The sequence below is a fragment of the Arvicola amphibius genome, chromosome 3, assembly GCF_903992535.2.
Source record: "Arvicola amphibius chromosome 3, mArvAmp1.2, whole genome shotgun sequence".
In the NCBI taxonomy this organism is placed as follows: domain Eukaryota; kingdom Metazoa; phylum Chordata; class Mammalia; order Rodentia; family Cricetidae; genus Arvicola; species Arvicola amphibius.
The window spans coordinates 141457529-141478824 of record NC_052049.1 but is presented as its reverse complement, the minus strand read 5'-3'; the positions used below and the strand labels follow the sequence as shown (position 1 = coordinate 141478824).

The window sequence follows — 21296 nt, the reverse complement described above, 5'->3', positions numbered from 1 at the left end:
CAGGTTTTAGCTAAAGATGTCAGTTTTGCTTTAAGCTGAGGTTAAAAATTCATCCCCTCTTATTTACAAGTTGACCTTCTCCATGCCTGTTTCTCACGCTGTTTATTATAAACTAACTTCACATTTATTCCAACAACTGCACCAAAAGGTTACAAAGTTGTTCTGTAGGTGAAGTGCGTGAGTTGCCCACCCAGCTCTCCTGCAAGCCAAAGGGAGGGTATGCGTCCAAGCCTGGAAAGACTGGGGTTCTTTCCTTCCCTGCCAGCGACAGCATCCCCTTTCTACGTGACATTTTAGAATCAATTTCCTATCAAAATAAGGATACACTACTGGCAGTCTCTATCAGAAAATCCTCTCTATTACAGTTGGAACTGTTCCAGACCCTGACAGAGGCAAAAGGCTTTCCCCAACTGGGCTGCGTATGCAATAGTTTGATCATATTCTTTCTATTAGGATCGTGTATTTTTTGTTTTATACGTCATATGCCAAGACATCTTCTTTTTTAAATAGTTATTTTCAGAAGGCACGGTTTCCCGCAGCATGATAAATCAAACCCTGCCCCCACTGCTGCCACTGAAGGGGTCAGGTCTTACTCTCTTGTCTAGGGGAGACGCCTTTCCCTGTGGGCCAGCACGGAAGAAAGGTAGCCCAGCAGCCCTGTTTTCTAAGTTTAGTCTCCCACAACACTGTGTCAAACAGAGAAACGCTGAAGACAGTTATTTCCTGTGGGTAAGGAGGGGGAAAAGAAGGTTCCAAAAGGACAGCAGTTGAGGAGCTGGCGAGATGGCTGAGCAGCTAAGAGACCTGGCTGTTCTCCCAGTGGACCTGGGTTTGATTCCCAGCACAAACAGGGCAGCTCGACTCCACTGTCTGGCCTCCAGGTACCAGGCCCACACATGGTCACAGACATACATTCAGGCAAAGCACTCATACGCAGAAGACAAAATAAAATGACAATTCAAAAACAGAACAGTTTAGCTGTCCCCAAATTCACGACAGGAGCGCAGGAGTAGTGTTAAGGAGGCTGTGTTCATGGGCAAGCTCCCACATAACTTAAGAGGAAAATGGACCAGTCCTTCAATCAGAGCTGGGCCGAGCTCCCTGAGTCTGAGGTCAGCCTGTTTTCCACAATGGGTTCTAGATAAGTCAGCATTGCATAGTGAGACCCTGCCTAAAAAACCAAACAAGTAAAATGAATGGACGGCTTATTATAAATAAACTTCAGTTCTAACAAGATAAAGAGCATTGGCATATCTCATAAGACAATTGGAGGCTATCAAATTTACAAGTGAGGTTTACTTAAAATTGTTACATAAGGAATGAGGTCTTTTCTTTAGTCATGTTGGTATTTTCACCATGGGCAGAGCTTGCCTGGAAGCCCCCGGAGGAGGCCGGGAGCCGCACACACTACAGTACCTACCTCACGTTTGTTTAAGTAGCTCCTCTGTCCGCCCCACATACATCAGTGCCTTACAAACAATATTTTTATAGACTGGCAAGGGAAGCCTATTCATGACAGCTCAACTTCCCCTGAAGCCATGAAATAAATTTCCTGCCAGGACCAACACTTCTCCACCTCCCAGTCACGGACTTGCCATGGCAGTTTGACCCTTTGGTGAAGCAACGTGAAAATATCATCCATCATTCTTGGAGCCACAGGGACTTGGGCAGAGGGGCACAGATGCACTGCGAAAACATCTGCAGTGTGGTAACCATCCTGGAACAAGCAACCCTTGGTAGTTCAAAGCATGCTTACAGGATGGGAGAGATGTCAGAAGACGGCCTGAGACCACTCTGGAATTGCTTCCCAAGCAGGAAGCACGCTGGAGAAAGAGCAGCCTCATCAATCACGGCGTAAACCCCTCACTGCTTATTTATGCCCCCTCAGAAGTTACAAGGCTCGCCGCCATTACAACTTACTTAACCGCGCTGAGCACAGCACCGGGAAATCTGTTTTAATGTTAGCATCCAACAAGAGAATTCTTTGAGGCAAGCAAACATTTTAATTGGTTATTAAGTAGCACATGCAAATCCTAATCAAATCATCAATCTGTAAGATACCTAAAGACAACAAAGCTCTCTGGGATAGCAGAAGGTTTTGTGTGTGTGTGTGTGTGTGTGTGTGTGTGTGTGTGTGTGTGTGTGCACGTGTACTTTAATTTTCAATTTTATTTCTTCATTTTGTGAGTACATGTATCGGGCGAACATGCCATCATGTGTGTGGAGAACAGAACAGCTCTTAGGAGTTAGTTCTTTTACCACACGGGTCCCAGGGATCATACTCAGGCCTTCAGGTTGGGATGACAGGGACCTTTACACTCCAAGCCATCTCCACGGTCTTGGGTCATCTTTTATTTAAAATGAAAATGCAGGGGCCTGGGCTGGAGAGATGGCTCAGTGGTTAAGAGCATTGCCTGCTCTTCCAAAGGTACTGAGTTCAATTCCCGGCAACCACACGGTGGCTCACAACCATCTGTAATGAGGTCTGGTGCCCTCTTCTGGCCTGCAGACATACACACAGACAGAATATTGTATGCCTAATAAATAAATAAATATTTTTTAAAAAAAGAAAGAAAAAAAGAAAATGCAGGAGCCTAAGAAATGGCTTAGTGTGTGTAAGGCACCTGTCTGAGGACCTGAATTTGGATCCCACATAGAAAGCATGGCCATGTGCTCCTGTGACCCCAGAGCTGTGGGAAGTGGAGACAGGAGGGTCATTGGGGTACTAGCTCCGGGTTCAGAGAGAGATCCTGTCTCAGGTCTCAAAGGAGTACGGTGGAGAGTGACTGACACGTGTGTGGACATGCACACATACCCCACCTGAACCACACTCACCTGACATCCTCTGGCACATGTGTATACACGCACATATAAACTACATCCACCTGACATCCTGACATGTGCGCACAGATGCACACACACCCCACATGAATTACACTCACACAGTCTCACACACCCACACACATTTATACTATACACATCCTCATTCATGCACACTAATTCTCACTGAGTCTCACTGAAGACCAGTGTGTTAAATGCACACAGAAACCAAGTACAGAGCCAAACAGGTGAGTGAGAGAGTCAATCCACGGCAGAGAGAGAACGAGGCGAAGGCACGCCACAACCATCCAGAGTCTCTCTTCATCCTGGCAGCTCTCAAGTCTGAATGCGATCTCTGCAGTTGTCTCCGGTCAGTCTGGAAGCCCACATGCCATGATTTTTCTTCTTAGACAAAAGGGCACTTTCTGAAGCAGGAGGACATAACTATTTGACATAAAGAGCCAAGCTAAAGCTCACCCTGCCTGCCCATGGAGAATGTGAACATCAAAAACAATTATTTGAGAGCTGGAGAGGTGGCTCGGTGGGTAAGTGCACTGGCTGCTCTTCCAGGGGACTTGGGTTCTATTGCCAGCACCCACATGGAGGCTCACAGCCGTCTGTAACTTCAGCCCTGCGGGATCTGATGCCCTCTTCTGGCCTCTGGAGGCACCAGGCACACACATGCTACACATACATACAGACAGACAAAACATCCACACACATAAAATAATCTTTAAAAAAAGAAAAGTGGTTCTGATCATTTCATCTGTGATTATCTCCGGATAATCACAGTAGGATAACCCTGGAGACCACGGGAGTCTCCGTCCTCAGCACTGTCGGCCATTATCAAGTATCAGGTAGAGACGCCCCAGATGGGAGAGATCTCCAACAATCTCCCAGTGTGTTCTAGGACACTGCATTTTAATAACTTAATTAATCTATCGTGGCCTTTTCCTAATAATTAAGATATCCCACATCTCCTGGCTAACACTGCTAACTGCTTGTAGATCCGGCTACGGAGAAACCTGAAACTTGCTTTCTGACAACTGCATAGCACCTTTCAGTAGCAACAAAAACGCCAAATCCAGGCTTCAGTAGCTTTCCAACCTTTGTTTATCTTTTCCTCAATTTATTCATCTAGAGATAGTCAACTAAAAAGTAATTTATAGGCTAGTGAGATGTCTCAGTGGGTAAAGACACTTCCACCAGGGCTGATGACCTACCTGGGTCTGACCTCTGGGATCCACCTGGTAGAAAAGGAGAACCAATCTACTAAAGTTGTACACATACACGCACACAAACACACACACACACACTGTAGCAATCTCTCCCCACCCCAATACAAACTCTCACACACATACACACACAAATAAATTTCATAAATTTGAAATGTAACTGAAAGATTTGTTTTTCTGTTTATTTCTGTGTATGAGTGTATCCATGCGTGTGCATGTACACAGGTGCCCTGGGAGGTCAGAAGGGAGGGTTGGGTCCCTCGGAGCTGGAGTTACAGGTGGATATGAGATGCCTGCTATGACGCTAGGAACCGAGCCCAGGCCTCTAGAAGAATAGAAAGCACTCTTAACCATTCAACCATCTCCTCCGGCTCCAATATTTATAATTTAAGAACTTGAAACATTTTAATTATTATTTTCTTTTGGTTTTTATGAGTGTGTGCTTGTGTGTTTGTGTGCACCACGTGCGGACATATGGAGACAAGAAGCAGGCATCAGATCCCCTGCAACTGAAGTTACAGACACCTTAAAAAATAAGGTGGAAAAGTGAGAAAGAGTCAACTTCTGGGCCGCGTGTACACACGCGCACACGCATGCACAATGACACAGGTTGAGGGTGGCAGTGTGATAGATAACTGTGAATAATGATCACGGTAAGGCGGATTACACACCCTCCCTACGAGGCTGTACAGCCCATGATAACTGGGTCGGGTACGCTGCCTACATTTTGCACAGCTACAAACGTTCTCACCATCCAAGCTTGCTGAGAAAGCAACATTCACCACCAAGTTCAGCCAAGGGACCTCCCCACCCCCACAGCACAGGGACCAACTACTATGGTTAATTCAAAAGGCTCCAGCCAAGCACCTCCTGTACCCTCGGCCTCTGCAAAGTCTTTGAAGACACTACACCTCTGAAATGAAACTGAAAAGCGTATTTCAGCAAGTCACGACGGAAGGACAGTGGAGAATCCTTATGAAAATTACAGGTGTTTGCTCAAGTCAACTGATAGGGTTAAGCTGCCCAGGCAAGGTGGCACGGGCCAGTGATCCCAGCACTCAGGAGGCTGAGGGAGGAGGATGGGAGGTTGAGTGGGCCTGGGCCCCACAGTGAGATCTCATCTCAAACTTGCCTTCTCCTCACCCCCAAATCTCATGTCTTTTAGACAGGAGCCTACACCGGGGTTAGCCAGGGTCCATGATTGCTGTGACCATGGCCTGCATCTCGCCTTATTTAATTCCTCCACTGCTCCATCAGGGCCCCTCACCGACTTAACTACTTCTTCAGGTCCATTCAGGGTCACCCTCTCGGAGAAAAGTACGCGACCCATCCTCAGACTGTCCACTGCCCATTATTACACAAGTCCTCGTCTCTTTGCTCCCTCCCAATACAATACTCACTATAGCGTGCAATTACAACTTATGGGGCAACAACTTGAATTAGTGTGTGTGTGTACAGGTATGTGTGCATATACATGCACGCATGCCCGCTGGTCCTCAGGTGTCATCCACATTGTTTTCTGAGACAGGGTTTCTTGTTGGCCTCAGGTTCACACATCAGACTAAACTAGATGATCCTCAAGCCCCAGAGAACCTTAGGCCTTGGCTTCCAGCACGGGGAGCCCGAGTGCACACCAGCACGGAGAGCACACCAGCGCAGAGAGCACACCAGCACGTGGAGCCCGAGGAACCCGAGTGCACACCAGCTTGAGGAGCCCGAGTGTACACCAGCCTGAGGAGCCCGAGTGTACACCAGCCTGAGGAGCCCGAGCACACACCACCAAGGGGAACCGGAGTGCATGCCGGCCCAAGGAGTTCGAGTGCACACCACCACGGGGAGCCCGAGTGTACACCAGCCCAAGTGCACACCAGCGCGGAGAGCACGGGGAGCCTGAGTGTACACCAGCATGGGCAGCCTTTTACATGGGCCCTGGATACAAAACTTGGTCTTCATGTTTCCACAGCAAACCTTGTACAGATGAACTATCTATCTTCCCAGTTGCAATAATTTTATTTTTATTTTTTCCTAACATTTTTTTCTTCTGTAGTCCTGAGCAGAGAACCAGACCCACGCTCTAAGTATCTACCACTTGGCTGCACGCTAGCCCCAGTAATATTTTTATTACCTTTTGTGTTTATTATATAGGCTTTCATTATGTGTATGTGTGACACACATTTTATTTCATTAAAAAATAAACACACATAACTATCTTTAAAGGCTAAGACAAAAACATTTCGCCTATTAAGGGCCTCACAGTGTTTCTCCTAATTCACAGCATCCCCCTCTTCTCAATGTTCCCGTCCCACTTACAGAGTTCTCCCCCACAGTGCTCCCCCTACAGTGTCCCCAACGGTGTTCCCCTGTCCCACTTATAGCTTCCCCCCACAGTACAGTGTTCCCCCTCCTCACTCAGTGTTTCCCCCCTCACTTATAGAAAGGATAATTAAAACAAAGCTTACAATTCATTTGCATTAAGTTTTTTTGAGTGTGGAGTTTGAGATAAAGGGAATGGAAAGGGAAGAGAATGGGAGAGAGAGAGAGAAAGAGAGAGAGAGAGAGACAGAGAGAGACAGAGAGAGAGAGAGACAGAGAGAGAGACAGAGAGAGAGAGAGAGAGAGAGAGAGAGAGAGAGAGAGAGAAGAAGAAGAAGAAGAAGAAGAAGAAGAAGAAGAAGAAGAAGAAGAAGAAGAAGAAGAAGAAGAAGCAGAAGCAGCAGAAGCAGAAGCAGAAGCAGGAAAAGTCCTACCTGCCCCTTCAGTGGAACAGTGGGAAAGAGAGGACATTAAGTTTTTAAAGGACGAAGTTAAAGACAAAACCAAAATAAAACCCACAAGGGTGATTACTGCTCTACAGCAGACTTCTTTTTCCCTATCCACCCAGAAGTTCCTTTCATGTGTTAATGGTGGCATTAAAAAAAAATCTCTTCTTTAACTTAGCTCTTTAAGGACCTCACACATCTAAGAATTCCTTACATTCACCAGAACCTTCCAGAGTGGTCTGCAGGTCAACACTGGGACAGCATTGATTTAATTTCCTACAAGGCCTCTTCCTTCTTTAAGAGATGGCAAGCACTCGACGTGACTACAGACTTAAAACATGGGAGACAGTGAAGTTTAGCAAAGACCTTCACTCCTAAGAATAACAACTGGAAACTGGGGTCCATGAAACAGTGAGGAGCCTTCAGTCCCACCCAGCAGCCTGTGGAAGGAGCCTTGCATTTGGATACACGGAGAAGGGGAGCAGGAAGTAAAATTATAAATTCAGTTTTAATGCACTTCAAAACACAAGCACTGTAGACAATTGTGGGGTATTTGAGAAGAGGGATTAAGGAATTAGAGAGTCTATGAAGTTATTCGTTGAGTAATTATTAAACAGATCGAATATCATCAGATGAAAAACATGGCAGTTTTTAAAAAGTATCTTGACTTGAAGTGTCCCATGCAATAAAACTGGGAAGCAGCAGGGGAACTCATGTATTTTGTTTCTTCTGTGACTTCCAGTCTCCTTTATCTTTCTTTCAATTATGCCCATTTTCTGAAAACGTTTCCTGTTGCTTTGTTTTCTCTTAAACAAATAAGCAAAGAAAACAAAATCAAGCGAACTAAGGATATATTTCAGTGGCAGGTTTTTGCCAAGCATAGGCAAGGGCCTGGCTGAGATAGACAATGAAACTATCCAGGTATTGCAAACAGGAATTTTACTTGATAAAGTGTCGGCAAGGTGAGGGGGGATGTGTTGGGAGCCAGGCAGATGACCTAACCATGGTCCCCACCCCAGGACATCAGACCCTAAAGTTAGCTGGCACTAGAGTCGATTTAGAAGCCCCTCACAACTGGTATCCACTCTGCAGACCAGAGGAAAACCAAACAAAACATCACAGCTATTTAAAAGAATGGGACTTCCTTACCCAGCCTATGTTCTCCACAGGGGCCTGGCTTTCCTCAGGGTTCCTTTCAGACCAGTGTGTGAGGTGACTACTGTAAATCTCTGCCCAGAGCCAAAGGTCAAAAGGTTATCCATCTGCAGTTACCTGTGCTGTGGGCTGTTCAGGGCGGACTGGGTTCTTCATTCTTCCCTTCCTTTTTTTCCTAAGCGCCAATGCAAGCTTGTGAATCGCACCAAGCTAATTTAGATCCCCAAAAGAGCTTTGAGCCTATGGGTGGACAGACTGCTTTCCTGAGAAAAAGGAAGCATCAACTTCTCAGTCCTCCACAAAGAGCCCAGATGCAGCCGGGCACCTCCCACCACACAGCTGCTAAAACAGTAAAACTTCAAAACCACAAAAGGGAGGGCCACTTAAGCAAACGCACCAATTTCGTTTCAGGGAGGGGGGAGCCTTTGCTTTACTGTTTTTTGCTTTTTTGTTTTAAGTAGCTAAGACACCGGGCTTCTGCTTATACGGGGGCAGCTCATTTAATTAACTAGACAGATGTTTTTCAGGGAGCACTGCGCCTACTCCAGAATTTCAAAGGGAGGGGACTGTTCAAGGCAAGACTTCAAAGTTGGGGGAGGGGGCGGACACCAGCAAATTCTATTCTCAAAGATTTTTGTTGGGTTTGACAATTTTGGAAAAATTAACTTTATTTTTAAAACTGGGGTAACAACTCACTCTAAGAAATATCAAGAGTATGCTATTTCTTTTCTCTCTCCAAAATAGTTTTTTTAAGATGAAATAAAGCCATGTACGCCATCCCAGTCATCCCAGTGCCATGAACTCAGTCATACCATGGGACATGTCCTCCCACAGTGCTGCGGTTGCTCACTTTGCACCCCCGTGCCTGTAAGAGGAGTGTAGCCGAGACAGTCAATGCTACATTGCAAGAGAAGTTACAGGACCGCTTCCCAACTTGCAGCCATCTTCTGCGACTAGCTGGGGAATCTAATTTCAAACAGTCTGGCATTTCTGCCAGAATAGGGCTGAGTCCAAACACCTTTATTCTTACTTTTTTCTTCCCAATAAATTAAAAATGTTCATAGATATAAACAATATGTCTCAATCATATCAACCCTTCGCTCTTACCTCCAACCCCCTCCGGGACCCTCTCCCTCCAACTTCATGTCCTTCATATGTACACATGTATATGTACATATGTAAGTATGCATGTATCTTTAACTCACTCCAGTTATTGCTGCCCAGAGGTGCTTAGGAGGAGTCTTCCACTGGGGTGTGGGGAATCTACCAGTAATCATAACCTCAGAGAAAAGTGCTTTTCCCTCCCCCTAGCAGCCACAAATGGATACCCTGGACTTCCTATGTAAAGTTCCTGTATCTTTAGAGGCAACAGAGATTCAGTGTTTAGGATCACATCACACAACTGCCTCATCTACACAGAATTTCCAGTTCACAGGACTCACCCGCAAGGTGCTTAAGTCAGAAAAGGACAACACCTGAAGGGTCACCTATCAATCACAAAGGAAGGAAAACTTCATTAAGGTTGGTCCAAAGTGTCCTCCCACCCCATGACTGAACTTTCTTTTTTAAAAAGCATACTGATAGGTCTCTTCTACTCAAGCCTTTGTTATTTTCTCTCAAGACAGTCCAGCCAGAAATACTGGGTCCCAGGTGTGGCTGTGTGCGACTTTAATCCCAGTACTCAGGAAGCAGAGGCAAGCGGATTTCTGAGTTTGAGGTCAACCTGGTCCATAGAGTGAGTTCCAGGACAGCCAGGGCTACACAGAGAAATGGTGCAAGCCAGAATAAACCAGTCTTCCGGTAAATATCTTCTGGTCGGGTATTTGTAGCAATCAGAGAAATAACTAATCTAGCCACAGAATACTAAAACCATGGGGTCACTTCCACTGAGGTGCCACAGTTACAAACAAACTCAATATTTTTTCCTCTGGAACCTGGCTGTTCTTCTGGAAGACCTCAAAACACAATGGTACCCTCAGAGCTTGTGAGCATTGCTCTGCTGCCTTCCTGGAGCCCCACGTGTGGTACACTCCCTTTTCCTCCCCACATTTAAGCTCTGCCCCATGTTTTCAGTCCTCCTCCGTCCAGTCTCAAACACAATACACAAAGAGACAACAATCAGACAACAAATGAAAGCTACAGGAAGGAAACAGTGAGGCCTCAAAACCTCAGTTAGAGGTCCCACCTATAACCCCAGCACTCGGGAGGCAGAGGCAGGCTCATCTGTGAGTTCGTAGGCTATTAGATTGTATTGTTGGGCAGCCTCTACCCACTGAGCCATTTCACCAGCCCCTGTTTATATTTTTTTTAAAATTGCTATAAGCTTGTCTCCCAAGGCCTCTCCCAGGCTGTGCCTCTGGGCTTCTTACGGGTAAAGTCCTAGAACTCATCTCCCAGTGAGTTACTGTCTCGGCTCGCATGCTGCTTCAGCTTAGGCTATTATACCAAGACCTTATTAGGGTTCATCTCCAGAAGCCCTCTTCTCATTCATCCTAAAGCTACACCATTACCGGTTATCTCTTTAGAACAAGCCATAGCAGTTTCCCCACCGAAGACCACGGCAGGGGAATGGCGATGCTTGCGGGCACAGAATCCATGCAACGTGGGTCCAGGTTGATGCTAAAGCCACTGCCCTCTGCAGTTTGTTCCCACACAACCACGTTTCAGCCACAGCATACCAAAGAGGCTGTCTGTTGAGTCTTTTTGGGGTTGTACCTTTTAAGCACCTCTGATCAGAGTGAATTTTCTCCATACCACCAGGCAAAAGAGTCTTTCTTTATGAGGTAAAAATCAGTCATTTGTTCTCTAAGCATCTAGAACACTTGGCCTATGTGGCAATTTTATCTATTGGCAGCACATCTTCTGAGAAACACTGCTAAGTCCTCCACGCTTAACTGGAAGTGTTTGGAAGTTGGCAAGCCATCTTATGTCCATGCTCAGCGTGCCAACAAACACATTCCTCCTGGTACGCAGTACGCATGCTCAATAAATATGCGAGATTGAAACAAAAAAATGAAGTAACTGCAAACAAATGAAAGTTAAAATACATGATTTGGGTTAATAAAAAACTTGACTAGAATTTGATAAAAGGAAATATGACAAATTTGCATAGAACACAATCATAAATATACCTAAGTGCTCAGAAAAAAATATGTTTTGCATCCATCTTAAAATTAGAAATTTTGCTTTTTTGGAATCTAAAGAGATGGTTCAGGGATTGAGCGTACTGACCTGGCAGAGAACTGGAGTTTGGCTTCCAGCACTCTCATCAGAAGGCCTGGAACCTGCCTGTACCTCCAGGTTTAGGGGAGCCAGGGCCTCTTCTGACCTCCTCAACACTGTACTCACACATGCACATACATACACACACACATATATATATACATGCACATACATGTACACACATACATACACATGCACATACATGCACACATACACATGCACATACATGCACACATACACATGCACATACATACACACACATACATACACACACATACACATACACTTTTTAAAAATCCTTTAAAAAGAACAGAAATTTTAGTTATCTAGTGATCTCTGTCTCCAAGGCAGTGTCTTCACAAAGGGGCCAAGCAAAGAACCACAGGGGCCAAAATTTCATTTTGTGGGATCAGTTTTGATTCTAGGGTTCAATGTCAGTGGTTACCGAAGGTCATTATCAGAAATTTCTAGATTTACGTCATTTTCTGATTTGCAAGACCAAGAAGCGTCTATGACATAATTCCAGCAGCAGCCAATAAGAACTGAGAGCCACCGGCCCCTGCCATCCAGACTCACTGCGCTTCACTGTGCTCCACAGAGCTATGGAGGGCTTTGAAAACAGGACCGACCACCAAAAAAAAAAAAAAAAAAAAAAAAAAAAAAAAAGCCGGGCGGTGGTGGCTCACGCCTTTAATCCCAGCACTCGGGAGGCAGAGGCAGGCGGATCTCTGTGAGTTCGAGACCAGCCTGGTCTATAAGAGCTAGCTCCAGGACAGGCTCTAAAGCTGCAGAGAAACCCTGTCTCGAAAAACCAAAAAAAAAAAAAAAAAAAAAAAAAAAAACAGGACCGTAGTGCCAAGAGCCCATCACATGGCTCAGCGGGCTGAAAAATATTCTCTTTTCGAAGGACTACTAAAGGCTCCCGGAGTTCACCTAGGAGATAAGGAACACATCGTTTACGTCATGAATTAATTAAACCTGTGGCTATTTGTTTATTCCCTTGTTCATATTCTACAACACAAAATAAAACTAATCTGACAGTGTCCTAACTTCCCAATATGAGTCGCACCAAGCCTAGGGTAACTAATCTTTCTCAGGGGCCAGAATGTGCTTTTAGACTTGGCATTGGGAACCTCCTGGAGCTCATTCAAGGGAGTGATAAATTAAAATGCCTGGGCACAGTCAGAGATTTGGCTGAAAAGCTGGTACCCCAAAGTGTCAATGCTTTACGCTCATACATGAAAGTCACAGGTTTGGGGGAGCCCGAAGCGTGGCATTTCAGTAAACTTCCAGGCATACTGTCGGTCTATGGTGGGAACTTTGAAAAGGAACTATATATAAAGTCTGCACTTGACACTGACAAAGTATAACAACACGGCCAGATGCCCGTGACCCTGCCTAGGAACTAAAATGGTTCATCAGGTGGTCCCATCTTTCAGCATTGTGATGTGAGGTTTTCCTTTGCAAATGGTCAGGCTTCACTCATAGCCGTGCTGGGACGCATCAGGCCTTTGAGTCATGGCTTGAACATGTCTGGATACAACTGGCTGGAAAATAATTTTAGAGAGAACACTATTTGGGGCTGGGTGTGGTCGTGCACACCTATAATCTTAGCATTTGGGAGACTAAGCCAGGAAGACCATGAGTTCAAGTCCAGTCTGGGCTACACAGTGAGGTCATAGCCAGCCTGAGCTACAAAGTAAGAGATTAAAAAATAGTAATAATAGGAAGTGGGGACCTGGGGGTGTAGCTTTCGGCAGAGCACTTCCCTAGCACGTGCAAACCCCAGACTCGATTCCTACGGCAAAAAAACAAAAAAACAAAACAAAACAAAAACAAAAACAAAAGTGGCGTGTCAAAATTACATCATTCCTCATTCGGGATCCGCAAATAAAGTGGTATTGGAAGACAGTCACAAATGGATTTGTGGGGTTGGTTCTTGGTTTGGTTTCCCGGGGCACTGTCTTGTTCTGTGCCTTCATCCAGCTTCAACCTGGTGTGGTGATGCTCCACCTCAGCCTCCTGAGTGCTGGGAAGAAGATTCGTGTTTTCTTCCTTCCTTCCATCCTTCCATCCTTCCTTCCTTCCTTCCTTCCTTCCTTCCTTCCTTCCTTCCTTTCCTCCTCCTCCCCCTCCCCCCCTTTTTTTTTTTGTTTTCGAGACATGGTTTCTCTGTATAGCCCTGGCTGTCCTGGAGCTCACTCTGTAGACCAGGCTGGCCTCAAACTCACTGAGATCCAACTGCCTCTGCCTCCCGAGTGCTAGGATTAAAGGCATGCACCAGAGGATCTGAGTTCGGTTCTCAGCACCCACACAGGACAGCTCCTAACTGCCGATACCTCTTCTAGGGAATCTAACACCTCTGGCTTCTGCCGATCCTTGCACTCAACTGGGCAGATCCCCTCACCATCTACATACAAGCAACGAAAATAAAATCTTTAAAAAATGAAAAACCTAGACGGCTTCCACAGTGGGGTCTACAGCCCAGACTGACCTCAAACTCTCCACTACCCTGCCTTCACCCCATGGGGCTCGGATTACAGGTGTGTGCCAGCTCTGTCAGAAAGTCCTGTTAATTGATTGTTTTTTCTTTTTCTGAGTCAGATTTTCCTTGGGGTCCCCCAGCTCACAAAGAACAACACAGAGACTTATCAATTATGAAAGCTTAGGCTTATTTTTAACTAGGTCTTCTATTTTAAGTTAACCCATTTCTATTAATCTATGTTCTGTCACACATCTCCCATCCTGCTTCCTTTGTGTCTGCCTGCGTCTCTCTCAAACGCCTAGATTCCTCCTTCTACTTCCCCTGATTCCTCCTCCTACTTCCCCTCTCGGCCTGCAAGTCCCACCCATACCCCCCTGCCCAGCTATTGGCTGTTGGGCTTTCTATTACACCATCATAGCAGCATATCCTTCACACAATGTACACACATCCCACAACATCTTTCCTTAAAATTTTAATTGTTCTCGGGAGGCAGAGGCAGGAAGATCTCTGTGAGTTTGAGGCCAGCCTGGTCTACAAGAGCTAGTTCCAGGATAGGCTCCAACGCTATAGAAAAACCCTGTCTCGAAAAAACAAAAACAAACAAACGAAAAATACAAGAAAGATTTCAATTGTTTTTATTTTATGTGTATGGGTGTTTTGTCTGCCTGATGTGCATGTCTGGTATCCAAAGGGTCCAGAAGAAAGTATCAGGTCCTCTGGATTTAAAAGTTACATACGGTTTTGAGTTGCTATTCGGGTGCTAGTAACTGATACCAGGTCTCCAGAAAGAACATCCAGTCCTCATAACCACTGAGCAACTTTTCCAGCCCCAAGACAATTTCTTGATGAGATCCATGCCAAGTATAACACTGTTGTTTGAATGTCAAGTCTATTTCATTGTGATCCTTGAGAAGAACAAAGCCAACTGTGTAATAAGTCAGCCCTATAATGAGGAAAGGGAGTATGGGAATCCAAGAGACGCAGAGACTCTTATACAGCTGCAAGAAATGTAAGTCAAAATATAACGCTGCTCACTGAGAGAAACCAAAGACTATGAGAAATCTGGAATGTATGGGGTGGGGGAGCAGGGAAGGGAGAATGGGAAAGTCCCAGTCTGTCTGTCCTCCCCCATCCCCCACCCCACTCCCTCTCTTTTGAGAGCTGCATGAGACGAAACCACCTTAGGCTCTGGTGGCTCCATATCTGGGCTCTTTAGTTCATGACTGAATCTTTTCTTTCTAGATACTTAACGAGCCTTCCTATTTTCTAATTATTTTATAATACATGCCTTCCCTTCTTTCTTGGGGAAAATAAAAAGCAGATTAGGACCCCATCCTCAGGACCTCACTGAACCCTCACGGGGCTCTCACAGGTCCTGTTTCTAAACACAGCACATTAGGGCTTAGGGCTTCAACACAGGGGTTCTGTGAAGACAAAAGACTTCAGACCACAGCACACACAAAATCAAGAGCATTTGCTTTCCACCTTATTAGGAGAAAATTTCGCTGACCCTCGGCTTAGACTCTATTCTCAAAAGTAGGAAGAAATGAAAAAACTTTAGGCTGCATCTAAATTCACTAAGTAAAATTTGTGGCTTAACAAGATCTATGGTTAATTTACACACACATACACACACACACACACATATACACACCACATCCGCACATGTGTGCAAACACATTATGTCTCAAGAAACATTTGTGCCCAAATTTAAAAATCATGATAGACTTTGACTTGAGGAAAGCTGGTTTGAGGTGGCACATACCTGTAACTCTAGCATATATGAGGCGGAAGCAGGAGGACCAGGAGTTAAAGGACAGCCTTGGACAAATTCCAGATCAACCCTGTCTCAAAAAACCCAAGTCTACATCATTACTACCAACAACAAAACTCAGGAAAAACCTTTTTGAATACAGGCTCCACCCTGGGAAATCGATTCTTTTTCTCAGGGCTGGAATCCAACCCAAGGCTTGATTTGTGCTATGTAAGCGCTCTGCCGCTAAGCTGCGCTCGGCTCTGGGGGGAAGAGTTTTACAAACAGGAACAGCTGGCATCTCTTGTGGGGTTTGGACGCCGTTTGTGGGGTGTGGCACCAACCTCCATAAGCATCATTTCACGCCACTCTCCTGTGTCCTTAAACAGACACTGTTCACACTGTCTCCAGCTAAAAGATTAAGCAGAGAGCCAGGATTTGCCATCAAGCTGCAGAATTTGAAGTCAATCCTAGGCAAGAGAGACAATGCTTACAGCTGGTACTTTGGTCTGATCTGCAAGAATGCTGGAAATGACAGACTGTGAGGGAGTGGTGACGGGCACCTTTGGATTCCCAAGCCAACCACAGGAAGACCTGACAGGGCAGGACTGTTTCCAAACTGAAAGAATAAAGATAGGCCTCTAGCTGCAATGGCTTGAGGAAACAGTCCTACTGTGGTCAGACACTAATGTCAGAATATTTATTTATTTATTTATCTATCTATTTATTTATTTATTTTTGGTTTGGGACAGGGTTTCTCTGTGTAACTGCCTGGCTGCCCCGGAACTCACTTTGTAGATCAGGCTGGCCTCAAACACACAGCGATCCAACTGTCTCTGCCTCCTGAGTGCTGGGATTAAACACCACCTAGGCACTAGAATCAGGATTTAAAGTCTCTCTCTCTCTGTCCGTCTGTCTCTTTCTCTCTCTGTCTCTGTCTCTGTCTCTCTCTGGGCTTATGAGATGGCTTAGCAGATAAAGGCATTTGCCGCCAAGACTGACAAGCAAAGTTGATCCCCAGAGCCCACACGGTGCAAGAAAAAGCTGACTCTGTCCTCAGGTCTCCACATCCACTCTGTGACACGCGCATGCCCACACACACATGCAAAATAAAAACAAATAACAGCAAAATTTATTTTTTAAATAAATAAGAGGAATTTTTTTCAATCTACTATATCAGGGGACATAGATGTCTTATTATTTTTTTGTCTATTGTGTGATAAATGCTGTAAACATTTATCTTGTAACTCAGATGAACACACAAAGAGGCAAGGAAAATCTTATGAGTAAATTCTGAAGGGTCGCAAGCACAACACTCAGAACAGGTCCCAAAAGTGACCCAGTCACAAGCCTGATGCTTCCTTCTGCCTCTCCCAACAAAGCAAGCCAGATCCCAGGAAAGCAAACTGCATTTCAGAGTCAAACCAGAACAAGCTAGAAACACTCAAATATTTCCTCTGCTCTATTAAAATTCATATCACACTTTATTACTAAATGCTGGGGACTGGACACCAGGCCTTGTACATATAAAGCTATTACATATGATATTAAACTATCATATAGTATGTCATTATATATTATGTTTTATATATTATATTACTCTAACATATATGCACTATTATATAATTTACTATATTATATAATAATTTAAGACATGAGATTCTTCATCCCACAAAGGAGTCCACATCTAAAGGACCCCAGCTTTGAAGCATTAGAGTAAAATGATGTAAAATGCTTCCCACTAATAACACCAATTAAATTTAGTTAACCGGGTACGTGCAAGAAGACTGGGCAAGCCAGCCAATTAAATATCATTTGGCCTCATCCTCCCTGTTTTAAGCGGAAACTGGACCCTCACAGCTTTTCATCATCTTTTTTAAAAATTTTAAACACTTAAATTAGCTTAAAGATATAAATGCATTCACTTTCTGTCTTCTAGAACAAAGAATTGTGCATATTTCCAGGGAGATCATGTCCTAATAACATACTTTCTAAAGAGAAAACTTAATTACCAGCAATGAAAGCAGCGACGATTGGGGGGGGGGCGCTCAGAGGAGGTTGGTGTGAAAATGAAATTCTGAGAAAGCAGTTTGTTATACAAAACTGACACTCGATCAGTAAGCAGAAGCGTGTGAATTCATTTCCAAGCCCACTTAGGAGAGCCGGCTCCACTCTGAGCACCCTTCCCTAGCAAGGGCTCTGTGAAAGCCTGCATTCACCAGGCCAGGCACAAACAGGGTTCCCTTAACCTACTGCCCTCTGGACACATCACTCTCTGTTAAACAGGCAGCCACTGCCAGATGCTCTGGCTAAAAACGGTCCCAGATGGTCAGCTGTCCCCTTCATGGAGCACCCTGCCCTCCCCACATCTTAACACTTGCCTGCCAAAAGCTCCGCCAGGCTTTGATGGGAACTTAATAAAGCAGATTAGAATCAGGGCTCTCTAACAGGTTAGAAGGCATCTTGAAGAAAGTCTCTGCTCTACAGCTGAACAGTACCTGAACCCACACAGCCACATCCCTGCCGGCCACTCGGGGTGCTACTAGCAGATGCAGGGGCCCTGAACCTGCTGCCTGGTTAGGAAGCACCTACAACCACAGAGGCCTTGTTACCTTGAACTCAAGCAATCCAGCCACTCGGGCTAATTCTACAGTCAGGAAACACGGAGCTACTTAAATTGACGCGGCATGTCCGCCATCCCAAAATAATGTTCTGGTCGACGCATTTAAAGTGACTTTACAGGCCTGGAGAGATGGCGAGAAACATACTTGCCTCCCAAGCATGACGGTCTCTGTTTGGATCCGGTAGCACATACATAAAAACACAACCTATGGAATCCCAGCACTGGGAAGGCAGAGACAGGAGGCCCCTGGGGCTTGCTGCACAGTTTATCTAACCGATCAGAGCTCCAAGTTCCTTGAGGGGGAACTTGTCTCCAAAAGGACCGACTTCAACCTCCCTCTTTGCGCGCGCGCGCGCGCGCGTGCGTGTGTGTGTGTGTGTGTGTGTGTGTGTGCGCGCGTGCATGTGTGTGTGTGTTTATACACGTACATAAGTACATAAGTAAATACGTGTGCTTCCCCACACAAAAGTGATTTTAGATGAAGCTACTTCAAATGGCACACATAGCAGATGTTACAGCAAAACCAGTACGTATGTATTATGAGCATTTTAAACCGGTGTCTGCGCACTTACACATCTGTGTGTGTGGATGCAGATGCACACACGCCATGGCGTACGTGTGAGGGTCAGAGGATAGCCTCAGGTGTCAGTACTCCCTACTCTCACCTTGTTTGGGACAGGATCTATTATCCCACCTTCCTATCCCCCACCCCACGGCCTGGCACACCAGGCTGGCTGTCCCTGAGCTTCCCAGAGTCTCCATCTCCCATCCCCTCTCCATGTCCCCGTAGGCACACTAGGATCACAGTCACGTGACACCACGCCCAGCTTTACATGGGTTCTGGGCATTCAAACTCAGGTTCTCATGAGCTTTCCCATCAAGCCGCCTTCCCAGCCCCATATAACTGATTTTTAAAACATAAGAGGAAGCAAGAGTTTATAGTTTTAAAAGCTATTATTTGGAGAGCATAAGAGTTTAAAAAAAAATCAGTGGGCCTATCTCCCTTCCTCTACCTCTCTCCAAATGAATAAATTAAGGAACACTTCTGTATATATGCGTCTTTTCCTTATTTATTCCATTCACAGCTGCTCTAGAAAACTTTTAAATGTTAGCTAATTGGGGCTGGAGAGGTGGCTCAGCAGTTAAGAGCACATGATCTGACTCTCCCTACCCACCTCCAGGAGGTAAGACACTCCCTCCCTTCAAGCCTCTGAGGGCACCTGCAGCCCCATTCACACACCCCACACAAATACACATGGTAAAAAATAATAATAAAAATAAATTTTAACAAGACGTTAAAGAATTGCTTTTAACTTCTGGTGAGTTTTGTTTTGTTTTCTGAGACAGTGCTCTTGAATTTGATACACAGCTGGAGATGATCTCCAAGTCCACACCCCCCACCACCACCCTCTCCAGAGCGCTGGGATTACAGCTGTGCACCACCCCGCTCACTGGCAAAGTCTCAGGGCAACATTTCTGAGCTTCTTGCAAGAGCAGAACTTATTTTATTTTCTAACCAACTATCCAACTTTTTAAGATAAACTAGCTGGGAATGCATGCCCAAGAATCATGTTGAGGAATATGTTTCTGTTTCTCCTACATATTTCAACTTCCTTAACAATGAGAAAAATAGAAGTACTGAGTTTGATCTGTACACTTTTTTCTTGTATATTTTCTTAAACGTTTATTCATTTTATACACACAAGTGTTTTGCCTGCGTATGTATCTGTGTGCTTATGTGTGTACCTGGTACTTGGAGGCCAGAGAAGGTTGTCAGATCCCCTGGGACTGGCATTACAGGTGGCTATGAGGTGCCACGTGAATGCTTGTGTCCTCAGGAGCAGCAGCAAGTGCTCTAATCGCTGAGCCATCCCTCTAGCCCCCAGAAGTTATTTTGATTCATGTGTCTGCAGGAGCATCTATGTGTGAGTGCAGATGGTCTCCTGCAGCGGTAGTTACAGGTGGGTGTGAGCTGCCATCCGGATGCAGGGAACCAGATTCTGGTCCTCTGCAGTAGTAGTACATGCTCATAACCACTGGACCGTCCCCATCTGGTCCTTTGCAATAGTAGTACATGCTCATAACCACTGGACCGTCCCCATCTAGTCCTTTGCAATAGTAGTACATGCTCATAACCACTGGACCCTCCCCAGCCTTGATCTACAGCTCCTCACCAACTGTCTCACAGCCTGTTTTCCTACTGGATACAAGCAACAAGTCCCCTCTCAGCAACCACGAGCTCACGGAAAGAGAGAGCACTGAGAAGCCACAGGGAGACACAAGCGTGGAAGGCTCGGGCCCTAGAGGCTGGGCTAACATCGTCGTAAACCAGTGGATTAAAGACGCTCGACCTGGACCATATGTCACGGCTCATCATTTATAAGCTTCATGACAGAGATCGACAGTAAATTTATTTACCCGAATGCAGATTAAATTAAAAACCAAATAATAAGATTACAAGCAAAACACCATCTGGAAAACCATGGCAAGGAACCATGGGATGGATTTCTGTGCTCCTGCATCCGGGGACAGGTTCACAGCCTGTCCTATTGACCCAGGGATGGAAATGGTGATGCCCCACACTAGAGCCTCTCCCCTGACATCATCTCCAAAGGGTAATCTGAAAGGAAAAGCCACAGGTGTTCATAAACGCCTACTGTGCGCTTTAGATGCCACAACAGTCCAGGGGGTCTCTTTGGTCTCCCACTGTGTCTTTGTCTCAGTGCTCCCGTCCCCCTCCTTCCCTCTCTTTCCCTCTCACTACAGAGCTGGGGATTAAACCTTCATGTGCATTAGGCAAGCTCTCCACCACCGAGTCATCTCCCCAGCCCCAATCTCGTAATTTGTTAAACATCACGGAGTTCTTTTCCCCTATAAAGAAAATAAAATAAGGACAAGGCAGTGTCTCTGAGAACACAGATGACGCCAAGGGGTGTGTGTTTTATCTCCAGTGCGTCTGAGAGCATGGAGTAAATATTTACAGCCATGCGGGGCTGAGGTAGGGGCATTATTACACGCTGTTTATGTAAATTGTTTTATACCAATATAGCAATCAAGCAAATTCTAAGTTAAACATACTTACAATCACTTTGCAAAATCTTCACTCTACAATCTTATTCTTCGTTTTATATGTGTGTGTGAACAGACATGTATACCGTAGGCGCAGGCATCCACAAGTCCACAAGTCAGCATGCATGTGGAGGACAAAGGGTAATTCTCAGGGGTCAGTTCCCCCTTCCATACT

The 21296-nt window shown here is 45.3% G+C and overlaps 1 protein-coding gene across 1 annotated transcript in view; it reads right to left on the bottom strand.

The window, feature by feature from the left end:
- Prtg (protogenin) overlaps positions 1-21296 on the bottom strand; it is a 108010-nt gene that overhangs the window by 32007 nt on the left and 54707 nt on the right. The gene's annotated exons all lie outside the window — the stretch shown is intronic.